The sequence below is a fragment of the Oncorhynchus mykiss genome, unplaced genomic scaffold (genome assembly GCF_013265735.2).
Source record: "Oncorhynchus mykiss isolate Arlee unplaced genomic scaffold, USDA_OmykA_1.1 un_scaffold_672, whole genome shotgun sequence".
In the NCBI taxonomy this organism is placed as follows: Eukaryota; Metazoa; Chordata; class Actinopteri; order Salmoniformes; family Salmonidae; genus Oncorhynchus; species Oncorhynchus mykiss.
In genome coordinates, this window is record NW_023494119.1 from 57,501 (window position 1) to 60,642 (window position 3,142).

General features: G+C 49.2%; 6 non-coding genes and 1 pseudogene across 6 annotated transcripts; all 7 read left to right on the forward strand.

Moving 5' to 3' along the window:
• Positions 1-29: 29 nt before the first annotated feature.
• Positions 30-146, forward strand: LOC118961170. The gene has a single exon (XR_005048934.1). It is a non-coding gene; the product is annotated as a U5 spliceosomal RNA (small nuclear RNA).
• A 248-nt stretch (positions 147-394) lies between these two features.
• On the forward strand, positions 395-585 carry LOC118961202. Its single transcript, XR_005048966.1, has one exon. It is a non-coding gene; the product is annotated as a U2 spliceosomal RNA (small nuclear RNA).
• A 465-nt stretch (positions 586-1,050) lies between these two features.
• Positions 1,051-1,167, forward strand: LOC118961171. Its single transcript, XR_005048935.1, has one exon. It is a non-coding gene; the product is annotated as a U5 spliceosomal RNA (small nuclear RNA).
• A 248-nt stretch (positions 1,168-1,415) lies between these two features.
• Positions 1,416-1,606, forward strand: LOC118961203. Its single transcript, XR_005048967.1, has one exon. It is a non-coding gene; the product is annotated as a U2 spliceosomal RNA (small nuclear RNA).
• Positions 1,607-2,061: 455 nt separating this feature from the next.
• Positions 2,062-2,178, forward strand: LOC118961172. The gene has a single exon (XR_005048936.1). It is a non-coding gene; the product is annotated as a U5 spliceosomal RNA (small nuclear RNA).
• Positions 2,179-2,426: 248 nt separating this feature from the next.
• LOC118961204 lies at positions 2,427-2,617 on the forward strand. Its single transcript, XR_005048968.1, has one exon. It is a non-coding gene; the product is annotated as a U2 spliceosomal RNA (small nuclear RNA).
• A 449-nt stretch (positions 2,618-3,066) lies between these two features.
• LOC118961180 lies at positions 3,067-3,142 on the forward strand (annotated as a pseudogene; the record flags this gene model as incomplete).

Genomic DNA, 3,142 nt, shown 5'->3' on the forward strand with positions numbered 1-3,142 from the left:
TCTCGGGCCCCGACCTCTTGACTTCCATATGACTCTGGTTTCTCTTCATTACGCACAAGCCTTTCGCCTTTTACTAAAGACTTCCGTGGAGAGGAACACTTACGAGTTCAACGTATTTTTGGAGCGGCTTTGCTTCTTGCAGAGCCCGGTATCTTGTTTCAAGAGAAATTGACAGAGATGGGCCAGGATAGTGACTTAAAGACGCATTAGCGACTTTTTCCAAAAAACACCTGCCTGTTTGTTTCCAGGGAAACGGTGGGTGGTTGGGTGGGTGGTTGAGTGAGTGAGTGAGTGGGGGTTGGAGGGAGAGAGGAGCTGGCTTTTGCCAACCCACCCGCTGAGGTCTGTCGAGACCCCCGGGGGTCCGGCGGTTTCAGGGTTCCATTTGTGGGTTATCGCTTCTCGGCCTTTTGGCTCAGATCAAGTGTAGTATCTGTTCTTATCAGTTTAATATCTGATACGTCCCCCATCGGGGGACTACATATTAAATGGATTTTTCGAACAGGGAGTCGGAAATGGGGCTTGCTCCGTCCGCTCCACGCATCGACCCGGTATTGCAGTACCTCCGGGAACGGTGCAACACTTTTCTCCCGTTGTCAAGGAAAAATGCACATTCACAAAGCTATGTAAACAGCTGGCTAGCTAGCTAGCTAGCTGGCTAGCAGAAGAAGAGAAGGAAAGAAACATTCAAACTGAAAGAAAGGCGAAGCGCTCTTCAATGGGGTCCCCCGTTTCCCGCCATTTTACTTAAAAAAAAAAAAAAAAAAAAAAAATAAAAAAATTTGGGGCCAGGATTGTGTGTGTGTGTCTCTCTCTCTCTCTCTCTCTCTCTCTCTCTCTCTCTCTCTCTCTCTCTCTCTCTCTCTCTCTCTCTCTCTCTCTCTCTCTCTCTCTCTCTCTCTGTGCCTCTGTGCCTCTGTGTCTGTGACCTTTCTTTTTATCCACAGACAGCCCTCGAAAACTTGGAAGAGTGGGTTCCGGGAGCACCCGCGGGAACCCTGCCTAGAGTGCACAGAGTGTGTCTCGGGCCCCGACCTCTTGACTTCCATATGACTCTGGTTTCTCTTCATTACGCACAAGCCTTTCGCCTTTTACTAAAGACTTCCGTGGAGAGGAACACTTACGAGTTCAACGTATTTTTGGAGCGGCTTTGCTTCTTGCAGAGCCCGGTATCTTGTTTCAAGAGAAATTGACAGAGATGGGCCAGGATAGTGACTTAAAGACGCATTAGCGACTTTTTCCAAAAAACACCTGCCTGTTTGTTTCCAGGGAAACGGTGGGTGGTTGGGTGGGTGGTTGAGTGAGTGAGTGAGTGGGGGTTGGAGGGAGAGAGGAGCTGGCTTTTGCCAACCCACCCGCTGAGGTCTGTCGAGACCCCCGGGGGTCCGGCGGTTTCAGGGTTCCATTTGTGGGTTATCGCTTCTCGGCCTTTTGGCTCAGATCAAGTGTAGTATCTGTTCTTATCAGTTTAATATCTGATACGTCCCCCATCGGGGGACTACATATTAAATGGATTTTTCGAACAGGGAGTCGGAAATGGGGCTTGCTCCGTCCGCTCCACGCATCGACCCGGTATTGCAGTACCTCCGGGAACGGTGCAACACTTTTCTCCCGTTGTCAAGGAAAAATGCACATTCACAAAGCTATGTAAACAGCTGGCTAGCTAGCTAGCTAGCTGGCTAGCAGAAGAAGAGAAGGAAAGAAACATTCAAACTGAAAGAAAGGCGAAGCGCTCTTCAATGGGGTCCCCCGTTTCCCGCCATTTTACTTAAAAAAAAAAAAAAAAAAAAAAAAAAAAAAAAAAAATTTGGGGCCAGGATTGTGTGTGTGTGTCTCTCTCTCTCTCTCTCTCTCTCTCTCTCTCTCTCTCTCTCTCTCTCTCTCTCTCTCTCTCTCTCTCTCTCTCTCTCTCTGTGCCTCTGTGCCTCTGTGTCTGTGACCTTTCTTTTTATCCACAGACAGCCCTCGAAAACTTGGAAGAGTGGGTTCCGGGAGCACCCGCGGGAACCCTGCCTAGAGTGCACAGAGTGTGTCTCGGGCCCCGACCTCTTGACTTCCATATGACTCTGGTTTCTCTTCATTACGCACAAGCCTTTCGCCTTTTACTAAAGACTTCCGTGGAGAGGAACACTTACGAGTTCAACGTATTTTTGGAGCGGCTTTGCTTCTTGCAGAGCCCGGTATCTTGTTTCAAGAGAAATTGACAGAGATGGGCCAGGATAGTGACTTAAAGACGCATTAGCGACTTTTTCCAAAAAACACCTGCCTGTTTGTTTCCAGGGAAACGGTGGGTGGTTGGGTGGGTGGTTGAGTGAGTGAGTGAGTGGGGGTTGGAGGGAGAGAGGAGCTGGCTTTTGCCAACCCACCCGCTGAGGTCTGTCGAGACCCCCGGGGGTCCGGCGGTTTCAGGGTTCCATTTGTGGGTTATCGCTTCTCGGCCTTTTGGCTCAGATCAAGTGTAGTATCTGTTCTTATCAGTTTAATATCTGATACGTCCCCCATCGGGGGACTACATATTAAATGGATTTTTCGAACAGGGAGTCGGAAATGGGGCTTGCTCCGTCCGCTCCACGCATCGACCCGGTATTGCAGTACCTCCGGGAACGGTGCAACACTTTTCTCCCGTTGTCAAGGAAAAATGCACATTCACAAAGCTATGTAAACAGCTGGCTAGCTAGCTAGCTAGCTGGCTAGCAGAAGAAGAGAAGGAAAGAAACATTCAAACTGAAAGAAAGGCGAAGCGCTCTTCAATGGGGTCCCCCGTTTCCCGCCATTTTACTTAAAAAAAAAAAAAAAAAAAAAAAATAAAAAAATTTGGGGCCAGGATTGTGTGTGTGTGTCTCTCTCTCTCTCTCTCTCTCTCTCTCTCTCTCTCTCTCTCTCTCTCTCTCTCTCTCTCTCTCTCTCTCTCTCTCTCTGTGCCTCTGTGCCTCTGTGTCTGTGACCTTTCTTTTTATCCACAGACAGCCCTCGAAAACTTGGAAGAGTGGGTTCCGGGAGCACCCGCGGGAACCCTGCCTAGAGTGCACAGAGTGTGTCTCGGGCCCCGACCTCTTGACTTCCATATGACTCTGGTTTCTCTTCATTACGCACAAGCCTTTCGCCTTTTACTAAAGACTTCCGTGGAGAGGAACACTTACGA